Genomic DNA, 19,730 nt, shown 5'->3' with positions numbered 1-19,730 from the left:
CAGCTGATAACCACTGATTATGCCCATTCAGTCGAGTGATAACTTTCGAACTTTCAGCTTCCAGGAATTGTGTACAGATCCTTGCAACATGGGGCTGTACATTTTATAATGCTGTAACTTTTAAGGGGATGTTCATGGATGAGAAAACAACGGGCCTCAGTTTCATGTCTTTGGTATATCTGTGCATTCATAATTTGACTAAAATTTCTGTAAAGTATACTGTAAGAATTTGTTAATTTAAAAAAAGGATTGATTACTTTGCATAAAGATTTTGTAAAACTGTTGCCTTAAAAGTGATAAGTTTACTTAACTTACAGTGAGTAACCCAGTTTTAACTTGGAACTGTTAAGTTGACTTAACCATTTATTTGTATAATTATGCACATATTTTACATTTACTTCATCATTTTAACCATTTTAACTCTGCTAACCCGCCACGTTGCACCAGCTAGCGTTGCACCAGACCCCCGTAAGTGGTGTCGTTTGAAAGTGTAGAATCTATATTTTATGCACATATGCATCACTTTGGTTTTTATTCTACTGTATAAAAGTTATTTACACTTAAATACACAGTATTTTGGATACCCGAGCTAGGTATTTTACATTGGTTCATTTTCATATTTTTCATATGACACATGTACTGTACAAGTTATAGCTCAAATGAAGCTCTTGCCGGTGCTCATACAGTTCTAGCATTCTTTTTACTGAATTATATTCATATGCCAAACAGTTGTTGAATGAATTGTGGTGTTTCCATGGCGCAGAAATGTAAACAATACATTCATGATCAATAAGCAGCCCCAGATAGCACAGACAGCTGTCATCTCTTACCTTATGCTGTCCCCTTCAGGGCCATTCTCCTCTGTTTTTGAGGTGATGTGCATAAGTAATCCTTTTATATGTCTGATGTGGTCCAAACAAAGTGAATTATGTTTGATCAAACAAAAGAATAGTGAAATATGTAAACAAGGATTGGTCCCTGTGGCTTGTACAGCACCTCTTATCAGTTGGAATACAATAACTTTTGCATAGATTATGGTAGAGACATTTTTCTTTTTTCCTATGATTACAGACATGTGCAGGAACCACCAAAATTAATTACAGCACGCTAGACCACACAGAACCTAAAAGTTACACTTTCAAATTTGAGTTTATAAAATAAATACAAAAAGCGCGTCTTTTTTAGGTGTTTATTATAACACTGACGACATATACAGTTATTTTAAACACTTTAAATAGTGTTTTATGAAAATTCAAAGGGTTTTCTTTAAAATGATACCAAATTTTTGCATTTACACCTCTGCATGTGGATTTGGGAAGCTTTTAAATTTGGGTATGCAAAATCCAGGCGGAAATCCCCAAATAGCAGCAGAGTTTAAGTGGTTAAGGCAAAGGATTTGCTCACTTTTTAAAGTAAAGTCAACTTTAATTATATAATATTCCTTGTAATATTTAGCAACACTATATTTTGATGTTCCACTTGAGTATTAGTTGACTGTCTGCTTAATATCAGTTCATATACTGCTGCTAAACACACATTTAACTGACCATAAAAACTTTGCAAGTACATGTCAACTTACACTAGCCCTTAACCCAACCCTAACCCCAACCTAACAGTCTACTTATAATCTAATGAGAATTAGTTTGCATATAGATGCAATGTAATTTAAATTCAACAAACGGGCCATCAAAATAAAGTGTGCACTGATATGTTTGCTAAATCAACAGGACATGTCGAGGGGAAAACACTAAAAGCTGATAAATAGTCACCAATAACTAAAAACTAATTAACTAACATGGCAAAAGTAAATCAGTAGATCATGACATATTAATAAGTTGATTTGATTGCATGTTTTATATAAGAGTCTTGTCAATCAAAAAAAAAAAAAAAAAGAAATTGTCTAAATATCTGCTTTCTATCTAGGTATAGAACTGAGTCTGATATGTGCTGTGCAGGACAATATGGCATTAGAAGAATAGCATGGCTAATAGTGGCTTGTTAGCTCACCACTGAGATGAGTCGGGGCTCCCCTCAGGTGGCTCCATTAAACTGTCTCAACAATAAAGACAACACATCTAATAAACAGTGGCACCTCAGTGAGCCTGAGCTTAAAAAATTCTCTCAATATGTGCCCAGAGCAGGATACTCTAAATCAGTTCAATTAAATGAACTGAAGCCCTATATCGATATGATAACAGTATGCACACCTGCAGCTGTGCGTTTGTGTGTACATCTCAGTTGCACTGTAGACAGTCCATTAAACTTGCTGTGGGGTGGGCTTTTTCGTGTTTTTTTTTTTTTTTTTTTTTTTTCCAAAAGGCAGTGGAAGCAGAAGGTAAACAGATTTTTATTTAAAAAGTGTGTTTGGGCATTCCTAGCAATCATCTGAATTAAGTGTTAGTTCATCAGGTAATGGGAAAAGCTTTATATGCAGCCATACGTTCACCGTCTATCTTTTTAATAGTCCATGTAAATTGTGTTTTCTGGATGTATTTGGGTCATTATCATTTTATATGCATGAGTGTTTTAGTGGGGGTGACATGGTGGCTCAGTATGAAGCACTGTCCCCTCATTGCAAGAAGGTTACTAGGTCAAGTTCTCCAACTCAATGAGGTTCCTCTCTTTTCCTCATTGACCTGAAGCATCATGCTCTAGCTTTTACCATCATATTCACCTTGTTAGACATTATGGGCTCTATTTTGACGGTCCATGCATAGAGCGCAAAACGCAGGGCGCAAACGCTTTCAGGGCGTGCCAGAACGCATTTTTGCTAATTTAAGGACGGGAAAATCTGCTTTGCGCCGTGGCGCATGATCTAAAAGGGTTGAGTTTATTTTCTTAATGAGTTATAGGTGTGTTTTGAGAATAAACCAATTAGAGTCTCATCTCCCATTCCCTTTAAGAGGCAGCTGTGTCGCGCCAAGAGCGCATTTGCTATTTACAGGACGCAAAGTAAGTCTAAGTGGAAAAAAATGAGTATTTTACTAGCAAACAGTTAACAGTTTTTTTTTTTTTTAACAGAAAACTGTTAAACAGAGCATCCACTGTGTGAGAATGAGAGATAATGGATCTTCTTTCACATTCACTCTTGGATAGGGAAACCTTTATGCACAGACATCAATTAGTCTATAAATAAATAATTTTGTTTGTAAAGTGCAAATATTCATTTTAAAACTATTTCTAAATTCAGTTCTAATTTCCAGCAAACGCATAAATGAACAATAATAACAAAGTGTGCTCAAAAACCTGAGTCATATCCTAAAACACATGCTGTGCCCCATATGATCTAAAACCTGACAGGTGAGCAAATCTAAGCTTGTTTTTAATAAAACAAACATAAATATGGATATAATAAATAATACTGCTAATAATAATAACAATATACAAAAGCAAATTGTTATGAATGAACTGAAAAAGCCTCCTGAGATGAAGAAGACTTAAAAGCAGTGATTTTTTATATTTATGTATGCTAGAAAATATGTTTTGTAATATTTTAATCCTTTATATTTATATCCTATATCTATTCTTATTATATCCTATATATATATATATATGTATATATATATATATATATATATATATATATATATATATATATATATATATATATATATATATATATATATATATATATATATCCTTAATATTTACATTTTTTTCATATGTAAAGATATTTGCCTATTGCTCTCTTGTGCGTATTAAGCAGTGCGTAAGCGAGGTCAGGTTTGCGCAGAGTTTAGACCGGGTTTGTTTTGGTCTAATGAAAAATCTATTATAGTTTTTCAAAATAGCAACGCGCCAGCAGTGCGCCTCAGAATGCCTTCCTTTTTAGACCAGAACACCTATGGGCGCATATATGAGCGCTAATGCATTTGCTATTTAAACAGCGTAGCGCAACGCCTCAAAACGACTCTTGCGCCAAGCTGAAACTAGCAAGACTATTGTGCCGCGCCTTGCGCCACATTGCGTTGGGTGTATGATAGGGCCCTATACCTTGAAACCCCAAAGGAGCTAGCTTGGATAACCATTGCATTAATACAACCACAAATCAGACAAAGTTGAGACAGAATGGAAAACAGAAAAAGATAGTGATTTCAAAATTTTCTTTAAAGGGTCACGAAACACCAAAACACATTTTTTGAGCTGTTGACAGTCGTATATGTGTCCCACACTGCTAAAAACACTATTAGGACACCTATATTTCACTAAAAAGTGTAAATTGGTTGTTTTTGCGTTATTTCAAGCAAATTTGTACTTCCTGTTTGAAACGAATTTTTGAAGCTGCGTCACGGCCATGACATAATAGCCTGTATTCCAGCGTGCAGACTGGGAGTCTGTGCCTGAGTGAGTCTTATTACGTCTTACAGTGTGATGCATTAATGCATGAGTAAGGCTTGGGTCAAACCAATCAGCGCTCTCTATTGTGCAACTTCATTAATATTCATTATTGTCACCATGTTTACACCACAAAGACGCCACGTTGTGTTGGCAAAACAAGCGTGAAGTGTTGCTTTTATAGTTTGCTGCTGTTAAGTTTCGTTTTCATTTTCTCTCTGTGAGAGCTTATCTGGATCACGTGTGGATTAACAGTGTATGCGACGCGCGACAACAATAACTTACGTGTCTAAGGAGGATTATTGTTTACCTGAGAGCTGTTCTCATCTGCAAACGCTGAAATCTGGATTTGCTTGTAGTATTCTCTTCATAAAGACGCGGCTCTATTTGCTGGTGATTGTCCTGTCTCTACAGATTTGGTAAGTGAGCGACCAGTGCTCTTTGTTTATTCAGTTTGTTCGTATCAAATTAAGTTAACTATTGCACTGAGTGCAGAAATGTTAGCACCGCATTTTGTGACCGGAATAACACACGCGGCTTTGTGACACTACCTGCCGTGTGCATCTAAGTTTCCGGGAAATGCAGTTTTTTTTTCTCTCATTCGCCGTGCGGTATCAAACATTGCATGAAAAATACACGCTTGCAGCAGTTCCTCGAATCAAATATCTCGTTTGTCGCGAGAGGCATGAATGAATTCCCTGAATGAAAGAGCCAAACTGCAGTTAAAGTCCAACATTTAATAATTTGGCAAATAATTCGACTACAGATGTCCATGTAGGTTAAACACCATCACTTTCTCCTGTCTGTGTGGGTGTGTATTTTGACTCTGAAACTCGCGCTTGCACAAATAAACACTCCCACACCATCCCACTTTAGTTCCTCCGACACTCCCCCTAAACAGAGCTGGACACGCCCACTTTTCTGACTTTTTCCAAAGTAGAGGTGTGAAAACACCCTGCTGAAACAAGGGGGTTTCATGGCCCTTTAACTTGTATTTCCTTGCAGACAATACATTTCATTTTATTTAACATGTTCCTCATGATTTTTATTGTTTGTTTGTTTGTTTCATTTTGGTTCTTGCCCTTTGTAATGTTTTCATTCCTTTTCACAACACTTAAAAGACATTTAGGGAATCAAGGCACTAAGTGATGAAGTGTTTCAGGTGTAATTTTGTCCCATTCATCCTGCATACAAGTCTTAAGGTGGGCAACACTACGGGGTGTTCGTTGTCACATTTTGTGCTTCAAAATGAACCACACATCTTCTATTGGAGACAGGTCAGGACTGCAGTCAGACCAGTCAGGTACCTGTTTCCTCTTCCTTTGCAACCAGAACTTTTGTAAAGTGTGCAGAATGTGATTTTACACTGTCTTATTGAAATATGCATGATGACCCTGGAAAACATGGCAGCATCCAAAATCTCTATACTTTTCAGCATTAATGGTGCCATCACAGAAGTGCAAGTTACCTTTAACAAGGGTACTGATACAACCCCATACCTTGATAGACCCTGGTTTTTGGACTTGTTGCTAGTAACAGTCGGGATTATCTTTTTCTTCTTTGGTCAGGAGCACATGGCATTTATTTTTCCCCCAAACAATACCTGAATTACTGATTCCTCTGGCCACACATGTTTCCACTGTGTGATGGTCCTCCCAGATGCCTCCGAACCAAGAGCAGTCAACAGCGCTTCTGGACACTGTTAACATAGGGCATAATGTAGTCATACTAATAACCCTCGAAGATGATCTTGTAGCCTTCTTCAAGCTTTGATTTAAAGGTAGATGAATTAATTTGTACAAGTCGGCGGACATCTTCAAACTTATTGTACGTACATTGGCTGTAATGTATGTGTGTGAGTGACTGAGAGAGTGTTTGGGTGTTTCCCAGCATTGGTAGTTTATGATTCGGTGCACTCTCAGAGCTGGAAGGGCATCTGCCATTAAAAGAGTGGTTCATTCCTCTGTGGCGACTTCCGAGGAAAGTGGAGTCATTTAGTGCACTGAAGGTTAAACTGATAGTTAACCCCAAAATTAAAATGAACTCACTATTTACTCACCCTTGTGATTCCAAACATTGAGTTTTAAGGGTTCACACTTAGCTGATGATTAATAATAAAGCTTGTTTGGCATCCTGTCTTGGGAGAGAGAATTGATCTCATAAGATGCTCAAGCCCTGGGCCCCCTACCTCCCCAGGGGAGAATGAGCTCAGGTAGATCTCAATAAACTCCACTGCTTATTTATGGGTAATGACAAATTTAGGGATGGCTAAAGAGAGATATACAGCATACTAAGGGCTCAGCTATGGAGCCAATTTAGAATGTTAAATTTACTTAGGTGGTTGGTTTTTAGACTGTGGAAGGAAACAGGGGAACCCAGGGAAAACCTACGCGAGTACAGTGAGAACAGGTAAACTTCACACAGAAATGTCGACTGGTTCAGTAGCGACTAATTAGTTACATTCTTGCTATTAGGCAACAGCGCTAATCACTGGGCTGCCTGCCATTTACTGTATATGGCCATACACCCAAAGCGCTTCACCAAGATGATGAGGGGGGGGGTTCTCTCCACCCCATCACTAGTGTGCACCGTCTATGATGATGTGACACAGATGCAGCATGGATGAAGTGACGGCAGCCACAGGACAAGTGTGCCAGTGCGCTCACACCACCAACTAGTGATACAGGCAATTCAGTAGATGGGGATGATTGAGAGGCCATGATGGGTAAGGGCCAATGGAGGGAATTTGGTCAGGACATCGAGGTTAAACCCCTACTTTTTATGAGAAGTTCCATGGAATTTTTTAAGGACCACAGAGAGTCAGGACCTCGGTTTACGTCTCATCCGAAATACTGCGCCTACTGACAATATAGTGTTCCCTTCACTTTCACGGGGACATATAGGAATCACACAGACCACAGAATGAGTGCCTCCTGCTGGCATCACTAACACCACTTCCAAGAACAAACTAGTTTTCCCAAGTATTCTCCCATCCAGGCTCAGTCCTGCTTGGGTTTAGTGAGTAACCAGTCTTGGGCTGCAGGGTGATACGGCTGTGGCTATCATAAGCATGTGATCCTTTCGAAATTAGTTTATAAATAAACTTTACTACTTTTTCTGTTAAATAAAAATTAAGATAAAAGAAAAATATTATAAACTGATACCTATTGGCAACTGTAACTGCCGTTCTAAAAGAATGCGTGAAATGTTGAATGTATTCCCCCGAGTGCTGTACCTTTAGGAACAAAATAAATAATTATTCTGCTCTTAGGCCTCTGTCATCATTGATTAGAGAGATCACAACTAAGGCCGTACTCACACTAGGTACAGTTGCCTCGAACCAGGCCAAAGCACGCTTGTCCCCCCTCCCGTCTCCCCCGACGGCCCGCGCTCACACCATATCGGGCTTCGGCACGCTTACGTCATCGCTGCTGCTCTGTTCAGTGAAGCTCTCTCTATGGCAAGCCTTTTTAGCATTTAAATCTTTGTTCTGACTCCATAAATATATTTAGAGATATCTCAAATTATATTTTGAGTAGTCATAATTATAATTCCACTACTCAGAATGACAATTAGAGATATCTGCAATTACAATTGTACTAGTACGAAATCAGATTGGAGATATCTGCAAATATATTATGACTAGTCATATTCCTCCATTGACTTCTATTGAAAAATATTTGCAGATATCTCTAAATGAGTTTTAATTAGTCACAATTGTAATTAGAGATATCTCCAAATGAATTTTGACTAGTAACAATTGTAATTAGAGTTATCTCTGAGTTTATACTAGTCATAAAACATTTGGAGATATCTTTAATTCGTCATATTTAGAGATATTTACAAATATATTTGAAGATAATAGTCGAATTACAGTTGTAGATATCTTGAATTGGATTTTTGACTAGTCAAAATTCATTTGGAGATATCTCTAATTACAATTGTGACTAGTCAAAACTCATTTAGAGATATCTGCAAATATTCAATGGAAGTCAATGGAGGAATATGACTAGTCAGTAATAATATATTTGCAGATATCTCCAATCTGACTGGTCGAATTATAATTATGACTAGTCAAAATATAATTCTCTCTAAATATATTTATGGATAGTCAGAACATGGTTTAAATGCTAAAACGGCTTGCCATACACTCTCACCCAGTAGCATAGTGGAGATTTCTCTAGTTATATCCTTTCAGTCGTTTGTTACGCAGTGATATGCAGTCAAATATTTCGCCAAACAGTCCTTAGGGATGCGGTGACACGCAGTCAGATATTTCACCGGACAGATCCGCCACTTTTGGTGCTCATAAACAATCATTAAGCTCTCGTGCTGCAGGAATGAGGAGGTCTGCTGAAGGTGCGCAGCTGTCATGCTGTGAGGAGTTCTCGTCTTTAATAAACTACGGCATTTGCGATCACTGAACAGTAAGAATGATTAATAAATCCATATGAAACAACCCCTTAAAAGTCACGTATCGCTTTCAGTTTCAGGATTTGGCGCGTTTTGCGCTCACACACAAGCGTACCGCGCCAAAGCCCAAGTGTACCGCGCTCAGGCACACCTCTTCCAACCGGGCCAGGGCCGGCCAAGTGAACCGTGCTTGAGCCCGATTCAGCGCACTCACACTTCTCAAACGATCCGGGAAACGGGCCTGGGCACGGTACGGATGGCATAGTGTGAGTAGGCCCTAAGAGGACTTTCACCACACTTATCACACACTTGTGCACATTAGCACACTGGCTGTATCATATGAACCCTGGAAATTCAGGATTAGAGAGAGTGGCTAATTGTGATTTTAGGCTTGAATGTTGCTGCCAGCAAGTGCCCCTATGAGATTTCAGCCTGAGGTGAAAGGAACATCTTTGATAATAGGCTAAAATATGAAAGGAAAACAGAATTGTTTTACTACAGACAAAAAAAAAATAATAATTTTAATAATAATAATAAAATCAATGCAGTGACCTACCTGCTGACCAGATGATGCCCAAATGAAATCACCTTCACATTCTGCAACACAAGGCAAGTCTGGGAATGTGGAGAGTGTTTCCCTTTTAAAAACACAACCTTTCAAATAGACGTTTCCTTTGGTGGTACTGTTTTGTGCCATAACCAACACTTTGAGTCACAGAGCGATCTGTTTTTATTGTGTGAAATATATATCGAGCAGAGACTGAAGCTTTAGTGCAGTATCATCCCGGTGAGGTTTTTTCACAGGTAAAACTGTAGCACTGCAAGCGAACAGGTCTTTGGAACTAACACTCTCTACCGCCAAAATAGGAAAATACCAGCAGAGGATAAAAAGATGGGCATACAGCTGGACATGAACAATAAAGTATTCTCTGACCTTCTTTCATGCACAATCCAGCCTGAATTGACTGATAGGTGAGGCTATGCTCTGTCTGACTGGGTGAGATACTGGTGCAGAGTGTTTATGGACATTTAATTATATTCCCTGCTGTGTTGTTGGTGATGCTGTTGAAGATCCTTATGATGATGATGATCGAATGATAATGATAGTGGCATTGGTGCAATGATAATATGATGCTGACGATGGTGATATTTCAATAATAATACTAATAGTAATAACAAGATGATGTACATTATGTAATATAGTCATGTAAAGATGTTGGTAATTCTTATTTTGTGTTGTGAAATTAATTATTATTATACAATTATTATTCTAAATGAACAACAGAAATCTATCCTAAATGTTACTGGGAACAATTTAACAGTTGGAATGATATTCTAAAATCACTTAAGAAATATTTTGCATGAATATTAGTTATGACATTTCTAAAGAATACAAAAATATATAGAGGGGTTGCCACTCGAAGTTAATACACTTGCATAAAGGAAATCGTATCCCAATGCTTTTACCAGGGATTTTTTTTTTTTTTTTTTTTGCGCACCGTCTCCACGTTCCGCCCTCAGCAAGATGCCCCTCTTGGGCCTAAATCTGCCACTGGGGGAGGGGGAGATGCAGTGAATCAGCTATGTCAGTGGCACCAACAATATTTTAGTGGCTAAATTTTATTTATTTATTGAAATGTTGGGAATTTACATAAGTACATTTCAATTAATAATCTCAACAGAAAAATCTTACAGGGGTGACCACAGGGGTGGCCAGAGCTTACCCAGGGGTGGGTAAACTCTAGGGGTTTACCTAGGGTGGCGTAGTAGGTCATCCGGTTACTTCTGGCATACATTTTTTTTAAGTCTATGAATTCGGACATACTTCTTGATTCACAAACTTTTTAGCGTATTACATAGTATGAAAGTATGCGGTTTCGGACGCAGCCATCCATTTCACTCACTTCTCTAGGTTTTGGGAGGATAAAATTGTATTTAGCCCAGCCTTTTTGGGTTCCTGCTGTCTGCATTGCAAATCCCATACATGCACATTTTCATCATTTTTCATGTTAATGGCTGTTAAAATGACACAGAATTCAGGTGTTCTGATTGGTCAGATTGCCTGTCAATTAAACTGTGAAGAGGAATGGTAATGGTGAGGTTGTTTTGATTATGATTATATTTCGGTTGAGACGTTAAACCAAGGTCTTCTCTGTGGTCATTAAAAATCCCATGGCACTTCTCCTAAAGAGTAGGGGTCCAACCCCAGTGTCCTGGCTAAATCCCCTACATAGGCCCTTACCTATCATGGCCTCCCAATCATCCCCATCCACTGTCTCTTCACCCCCCTATAACTGGTGTATGGTGAGCACACTGGTGCCGTGTCCTGTGGCTGCCATCGCATCATCCAAGTGGAAGCTGCACACTGGTGGACACAAGAGACCCTCTTGTGATTGTAAAGCACTTTGGGTGTATGCCCATAAATGATAAATGCGCTATATAATTACACATTACATTACATGAAGATAGTAACCACAATGGTGATAATGTTGCGATGACCAATGATGACCAACATGCTAATGCTGATAATAGTGATGGTGATGATGATGATGCGATGGTGAGGTGACAATTATAATGCTGATGGAAGTGATGGTGATGATAACAGTAAGAATGCTTGTGATAAAAGTGATGATGAAAATAATGATCACAATGTGATGATTTTGCTAGTGATCCCACTATACTGTTGACATTTTTAAAAAATTCTCTCTTCTGATGATATTACCGCCTGTAGGTGGTCATGTAACTGTGACAGTTCTTTGTCAGGAGACTTGGTAAGGCTATAACGTTTAGTTCCCTTCAGCCCTTCCACTAAGCTCAGCAGCACACAAATCTATGGCCATGCTTCTTTATTGATTGTCAAGTCGTTTGAAGGCTTTTGTCTTTACGATTCATTCTTTCACACTCTCTCTGTAATACTATTAACAGCCATCTCATTCACAACACATCTCATTCAAATCATCATAACTTTGGTGTGCTATCAGTCTATGTGACCGGGGTTTTAAATTTAGACTGGAAATGTAACGACTTTCTGTATGTGCATATAGGCATGTGGATATTTTATTTTTATTACATCGAATAAAATTAAGACCCTCGTTCCCAATTTATTGTTTCTTCCAGACTTCCTCTCGCTTCTCTGATGGATCTGAACAATTTCTTTGGCATTTCTAATATGTGGCTGCTCCATCCCATCGCGCCGTGTGCTGTACACTAAATCCACATGGCGTCTGACTTATTAGCCTCTTTGGTTTCTTATGAGCTCTACATTTCACTGCAGCTCACCGTCGGCACATTTATTAAGGTCTACGCAGCGCACTGGCACCGTATGCCACTGAGGGGGAGGAAGGATTAACAGCAACCGAGCTACAGGTCTTAATTTGAGGGCAGACTGTCTTTATCTTCCCCCTGCGTGCACGTCTGAGCACACACACAAACACGAACGCGCCGTCTTATGTGTGGAAAGCAAAGAATGAGACCCTGTTTAGGTGTCCATTAGCAAGTACAAATCCGCATGCATCCCGCTGTAATGGCAACTGACTTGCAGATTGATGAGACAGTGCAGTTGCTTTTTAAATATTTATATCCGCAAGCCAAAGAGGGCTGGTACACACGTCAGTGGAAAATAAAAGGGCAGAGAGAGAGAAGACGGCAGCTTTTCTCAGGCCGGTCAGGATGGCGGGAATAATTCACCGTTCCGGCACGTCAGTTCTTCAGCTCGGTGGCTTCCAGCGTCTCCGCCCCCCTTTCTCCTCACTCCTTACATGGTGCGCTCTCTCAAAGGGATTTTCATGTTCATGGAAGCGCTGCTATGGATGCCTGGAACAAAAGATAAAGGATCACCTCCTCTTCATAAAACAAATTTTCTAGACTTTTGAGGAAGCCAACAGGACTTTTTCATGTGTGTTTTGTTTAGTGTGGCCTACTTTGCAGTTACCAAAGACACACCCAGCACATAAGGATGGACAGAAAGCCCCATCTGCTCTCTCTCCTTCATGCCCATCTCAGCCTGCCAACACACCTGCCCTTTTCATGCCACCCCCTAACCGCTATTCTTTGCAGCTGGCCCGATCAAAAAAGGATCCTGTCTTACATTTTAAAAGCACAGTTCTGCTTGAATGCTTTGTGGTCTTTCCATGTGCCTGTCTTCGAGCAGTGCTTCAACCAACTGACTAGACCTAACTCGTGCTGCCAGAAGACATGTTTGTGATTTTGAGGTAATTTGTTTTCCATGGAGAATCACTGAGGCCAGCGGACATACTTTTTCAAAGGAATGAGGTTCAGCAAAATGCCTGCAGCATTCGGCCCTTTGTTTGGTGTATTATGTCCAGTAGGATGTGCCAGACTGGACATAATACCCAAGATTAGAAGGCTCACAGCGGGGGTCGGCCATTCTCGTGGTCATACTGGATCTAATGGAGGTGTTTCGTGCACTCGCAGATGGTCAGGGTGAGATTAGGGACATACACCCAGAGGTCAATAGAAGCATCCTGGAAAATGAGAAGGGTTTAAGGGTTTGGTATCATTTTTCAGTAGGGATTTGAGAGAATTGTTTCTCGCTGGTGTATTTAACTGTTGTCAAGGAATGTGAGATTTATCCTAAAGACATTTTTCACCACAAACACCCCCATGATAGTTCTGACCACATGACTTCCTGTTTGTCATACAATATGCAACACAAACATGTCACCCTCACGGGACTTAACTAATTGTTTGGATGGTGTTCATGTGTGAAACTCAACTTCTTGCCACGTCTGGCAGCGCTGCAAAATACTCAACTGGGACTATAGCAGTCAAGCTCCACGGAAACCGCCAATGAAAATAAGCACACTCCCATACTTCCTCCAACAACTGCATTCAGCATAACACTGTGACAACAGGATGCAGCAGAAACACAATCTGCTGTTGTAATTTCGCCTTTAAAGATTTTTATCCCTCAGAAAAAGATGTTTTTGTCTTTTAGATTTAACATAATGTCTCACTATGAACACAAAGTGATAGTCTAGTAAAAAAATCCATTTGCAAGTTTATGTACAAAGTTTTGTACAAGCAAAATCAATAATATCTGGATGCAAACTTGAATTTGCAAGATGAGACTGCATATCACAGACATGCAATGTCAGACACTATGCTCTCAATGGATCCAGTGTAAGCAATGTGAAAGGTAGTGTGGGGTGAGATATGTGTGCATTAAGAGCATTGCATGCATCTCAGCTTGAACCTGCACCCGGTCAGCATCCATATAGCACTCTGCAAAACATTGAATAAATACCATAAACCAGCTTACGGGCTCTATGATGATTTGTAGTTAAATACTGTATGTGTTTGCCTCACCTTTCTATCTCTTGTCTATGGACAACATTTCTGGATGTTTTACTTGAGAAGCAGAGCACTCAAGCAAAGTTCCAAAAGAGACAAAGTAATGTAAAATAAAGGTAAAACTGTGTGGTGACAGAGCCTTTTCTCTTACATTTGCTTTCGAAACACTGTTTATTGGTTATTGCTTTTGAATTCTAAACAAAAAAGTGGTTCTGCTCCTGTAGCTTGGTTTCAGTAAAAGTTGTTTTTGAGCTAACAAAAAAGTTTTAAGTTCTGAAACTAAAAGGATGTTTTTATACTACCTCATAGATCAAAAGGTAAAGGGGATACTAATTGTTCAGTCCTAGTTTCTAAACAGTGTTAAGATCAGTTGTGTCTTGAAATATGGAAAGGGTACTTTATAGACTGCATGCTATAAAGCCAAAGCCAAAGGACACTATAAAAAGTATTGTAAAAATATGATATTAAAATAAATTGACACTACATATATTTACTATCTGAAAAAAGTCTTGTCGCCTATCCAAGTTTAGGAACAAAAATATTAACTTGACTTCTAGTTGATCATTTGGTTTCAGAAGTGGCTTATATGAAAGGCCAAGGCCTTTATAGTTTACTCTTATTTTACCTAAATAAAATATTATTATGCCTTGATTTTAAATGATTTAATCAAGCCAGTAAGGTCTGAATTTGCTTAGACAAAAGTCTTGCCACTGAACAGAAACAATGTACAGTATAGAATATAAAGTTATGGTGCGGTGTAGTCAAATAACTGATTAATAAAGTCATCTGTAATGGCAAAGAAAGAGTTCTTGCAGCACTTTCAGAGTTCATCAACATTCTTTGGATACATTTTCAATGCTTTCTCCTTCATCTTACCCCAGACATGCTCAATAATGTTCATGTCTGGTGACTAGGTTGGCCAATCCTGGAGCACTTTGACTTTCTTTGCTTTCAGGAACTTTGATTTGGAGGCTAAAGTATGAGAAGGAGCGCTATCCTGCTGAAGAATTTGCCCTCTCCTCTGGTTAGTAATGTAATGGGCAGCACAAATGTCTTGATACCTCAGGCTGTTGATGTTGCCATCCACTCTGCTGATCTCTCGCATGAATGTAACCCCAAACCGTGATTTTTTTTTTTCCTTCACTAAACTTGACTGATTTCTGTGAGAATATTGGATCAATCTGGGTTCCAATAGGTCTTCTGCAGCATTTGTGATGATTGGGATGCAGTTCAATAGATTATTCATTGTAAAAAAATCTACCTTCTGCCACTTTTTCCAAATAATCAACTAGTAGTCAAGTTATTGCTTGTTTCTCCTACAACTGGGATCGACAAGACTTTTGTCGGGGTAGTGTGTGTATGATACATTAAACTTGATGTTCTTTTTTAGAAACTGGTATAAAAATTTACAAACGCCAACAATAGAAGTTTTTCTCTGTAAAGTAGCATACAATCATATGCTGTAGAACTGCATAAAGTTTACTAATGAAAACATATGTTCTGTTAAGTGTAATAAAGGCTCCTTTTTTGTACATTGCTCTTACATGACGTTTTGCACTAAAACATTCTCTTGGCAAAAATAAACCTGCTTTTCAGTTCACAATCAATTCTGAGAAATTTACAGAAAGTCTATACACAAGTGAGACGGGTCAATAAGCGTGTCTATGGGGGACTTATCTAATTTAAAATTAATCATACTTTTTGACTACATGCTGTGCACCTGAGGAAAAATGACATTAGAGAGAAAGCAAAGAGGTTAGAGATCTGCCTCCCTCACTGCAGTCAGGTGGCTTTATTATGGAATATGGATATTGTTAAAGCCGGTTAATCCTTGCCTGAGGAAAGGCAAGCAGACAGCAGGGATTGTACTCAGTCTGTCATATTCCTCACAGTCTTCTTTCATTTTTATTGCACTTAAAACTTATTTGCGGCCAAGCATGGACTCAGCTTTTTTTTTTTTTTTTATAAGTAACCCTGCCGCGGGTGACACCGACCATAATATCACCCACAACTCATTTTGACGGTCTCAAGACAGAAAGTTCCTTTTTTTATACAGTTATATTACAGTAATGTCTTTGGGGGGTGAATTACTGTGTGAGCCACCAAAAATGCTTTTTGCTAAATTCCATGAGAGCCTTCTCTTTTCTTTCCTTTTTTATCTTATGGGTCAAACTAGGGCTGGATGATAAAATAACAACAATATTGCGGTATTCTTTTAACTTGACAAAATGACAAAATGTGTTTGTTAAATGATTAATATAAGCAGACTATATACACTGAATTAACATTGCAAGATTAGTTCCTTTTACATGCACATAATCAATCAAGCAGCTCCAAATAAAAACCTTTTGAATTTAGTGAACAACTCAAATATCTCTGTGATTTTTTTTTTTTTTAAGCCAAATGAAACACCACCAATGTTTTCAACAGTACTTATAAACAGAGAAAATATTGTGCCAATGGCCATCTAGGACCGAGTTTGGACATACAAGTTAATCCACTGCAAAAAAAAAAAAAAAAAAAAAAAAGTTTGTTTTGGTAATCTTTAATAAACGTTTGACCATTTGTGGAATGGTTGTTCTTCACTGATGACGTCTGTTTGACAGCTTCCCGCACAATATTCTTAAACACAACCCTTTTACCATTAGTTTGCCATGGGAGAATGATGCGCAAAAATCCCCACCCACTACTCACTCAATCAACAATAGGCCACTGTCTAGATGGTGTATTTGCATACAGCAATCTGATTGGCTGACTTTTCCATCGGCGCTTGAAAAGTTGAGCTAGTCCTAACTTCTCCAGAGAGCAACGCCTCTCTCTGAGTAACAATTACTTATCTGGTTTCTAGAAGCATCAGGAACAAAAATCAAACCTTTATTTATTGTGATTAATTATCATTATCTTCTGATGACACAAAGTAACGCAGGGTTAAATGTATCACAGAGTGTTAAGGTATTTGCTCAGGGTTAATCATAGCATGCTTCCGAGGTTTTCACCACAATGTCGGCAGACGTCTTCTTGCCAGTTATTGTAAAAGTTCAGCAAAATTTGGATGAGAAACACAGGAGAAACCATTTTTGCAGAATAAAAGTATTTTTTATTATAGTCGATATTTTTTTATCTGAAATAAAATCTGTGAAAGTATGTTAGTAAAATCTTACATCGTTGTGGCCACAGTCTTCTAGGCTAAAAGATTAAACCATTTTGAAATATGTAAGTAACACATAGTGACTGCTAGCCAGTTTTGAGGAAAACATGACACAGCGGGGTTAGTTGTAACGGTGTTACAAATAAGCTGCACATTGTTGGACACCAATTAAACTAACAAAATCTTTTTTTGAATTTTGAGTGTAATGTTGAGAACTTTTTTAATTAAAAATGTTTTAGTAGAAAATAAATAATAGAAAATTGAAAAAAAAATATTGCTAATAATGCAAATTAATGCATTGTATAATAATGGATAAATGGATAATAATGCAAATAGATTCAAAAGTGTTTATCCAATTAACAAATAAATAAACAACGAGCCAATTACTGAAGAATATATAGCTACTATTTAAAGTAAACAGAAATTAAATTAACTGTGTGTAATCTGCCTTTGTAAGCATGTAACAACTAACCCCCTGTCTGTTACAACTTGCCCTGCAGGTGGGGTAAATAGTAACATTTTTACTCATGGCACTTTTAGCAAAACTGCACAAAAACCATTGATCTGGCGATCATAATTTCAGTGCTCTTTTGTTGGAAAGGCTTGTGTGTTATTGGTAAAAAAAAAAAAAAAAAAAAAAACATGGTTTATCTTACCCCATTACTTTGTTCATTATTTGACCAAAACCAAAAAGTGTTACTTTGTGCCCCACTCTCCCCTTGTAAAGTTGCTGTTGAACTGTGATAAACTTCCTCATAGATCTACAGGTGTAATTAACCAAGTCACTTTCTCTAAACCGTTGAATTGTCACATCAAATGACCTGCAAAAAAAACAAAAAAAAAAAAACAGCAGCTTCTCTCATCTCTGTGTCTTTTAGGTAATCGACACTCTGTAACGGTTGGTATGGAAACAGAAGCTGGTAACCACTTTGACACAGATGAGGAGTAGACCAGGAAAACACACTCGGTGTGGGTAGAAGCTGTCCTTTTGTTGTACAATTGATCTGAGAGCACTTTTTGATGTTTTCCTTCATACGGATTGGATTTGGATGTATATGTGGGGAGCTCATCTCAGATCTGTGTTATGCTGGAACCCTCTGCTCTGAGCCAAAAAAACACTTTGTTGCTTTTCTGTGGTTTTTATGGCAAATCAAGAATCATAAGAAATCACGTCACATCAAATTTGTTAGCCCTGTGCTTGAGGATGCGAGCGAGCCAAACACAGATAACAGAAGAATAGCGAACACTTGTCTCTGAAGCAGCTGCATACTGGGAACTATCTTTAACACAATAGAAATGTCATCCCAGCCACTATCCTGCTGTTAGCACACTATGGGCCGCTAGAACGGTAGTTAAGTCTGAATGAAATCCTGTCTGTCGCATGTGAAGTTTGTCTGTTTTGTGGCTCAAACACAGCTGTAGGCTTACAGTAGGTGCTGAGAGACGTGGACATCATATGAGCGCTGTAGGAATGTCCTCTCTCTGCGAGCTCTATGATCTAAAGATAGGTCTGCCTGTACTAATTGAGCAAATAAAAGCTACCGATCAGATTTTAGGTGTGTGGCTTCCTTTTGCTTTGTGTGGTAACCTGCTGGGACTGAGTGAGTCAGAACAGGAACACATGGACACAGCTGAGTCTCTTTCCTGTGGGATTGTTGAAGGACATGAATTCTGATGTTGTTTCTTGTTCCGCCTCCTAGTTTCCTGTTGTGAATCAATATACTCTTCTGTTCCGGAGTTTAGGTTCTATGACACTTTGTTTTAATCTCTTTACGTTTCTTATATTGTTTTACTGCTGAGAAGTTATCAACATTATTCAAGGAATCTACAAGATATGGCAATAAAACAGTTTAAAAAGCGTCAGTAGCCTAGGTTTACTGCTGCTGTGTGATTTCCTAGGACATAAAGTTGATTTAAAAAAGAAATATGTTTTGGTTTATCATGGATTTCACATCACCACCTGCTTTTAGTGGTGTTTTTGTTTGTAGATGTTAACTTTAAAACCTTGGTGTATTGACATTAAGTCTAAGGGTTAGTTTTGACAAGAATCGTTCATCTTCAGAACACAAATTAAGACATTTTAGATAAAATCCAAGAGCTCCCTCATTCTCCATGTATACCAACAGTTCTGAAAAGAATCCATAGACACTGTCAAACAACATTCAATGTGACTTCATTGGTTCAACTTTATTCATTTGAAGAACATTTTTGAAATCACAAACCCTAAAAATGCACATTTTTATTTTCCTGGTCGGATTGCCAGGGTGTATATTGACTATGGACAGTGCAACGTATTGCCAGTAAGCAGGGCCGGAGCAAGCTGAACTGCCGCTCTAGGCAGAGGACGATCACGCCGCCCTCAACCCCAATGTGAAAACGAAAGTGACCGGTTATGAAAATGAAGTGAGGTGTCGCGGATCTCTATTCTGCCGCCCTATGCGCAGATATAACTGAGGACGCGCGGGTGCTGAGGGAGATGTCGCGGACGTAGCACTCTCTATTCTGTCGCCCTATGCGTGGA

At 38.6% G+C, this 19,730-nt stretch overlaps 1 long non-coding RNA gene across 2 annotated transcripts in view; it reads left to right on the top strand.

Annotated features, from left to right (window-relative positions):
- LOC147835264 (uncharacterized) overlaps positions 1-19,072 on the top strand; it is a 49,269-nt gene extending 30,197 nt beyond the window's left edge. For both annotated transcript variants that reach the window (XR_015499269.1, XR_015499270.1), the window contains one exon: positions 18,088-19,072. This is a non-coding gene — a long non-coding RNA (uncharacterized LOC147835264). The remainder of the gene's footprint in view (positions 1-18,087) is intronic.
- The last annotated feature ends 658 nt before the right edge of the window (positions 19,073-19,730 follow it).

This window comes from Danio rerio, chromosome 9 (assembly GCF_052040795.2).
Source record: "Danio rerio strain M-AB ecotype USA chromosome 9, GRCz13ab, whole genome shotgun sequence".
Taxonomy (NCBI): domain Eukaryota; kingdom Metazoa; phylum Chordata; class Actinopteri; order Cypriniformes; family Danionidae; genus Danio; species Danio rerio.
The sequence above is the reverse complement of the archived record's forward strand: the minus strand, read 5'-3'. Positions and strand labels throughout refer to the sequence as shown.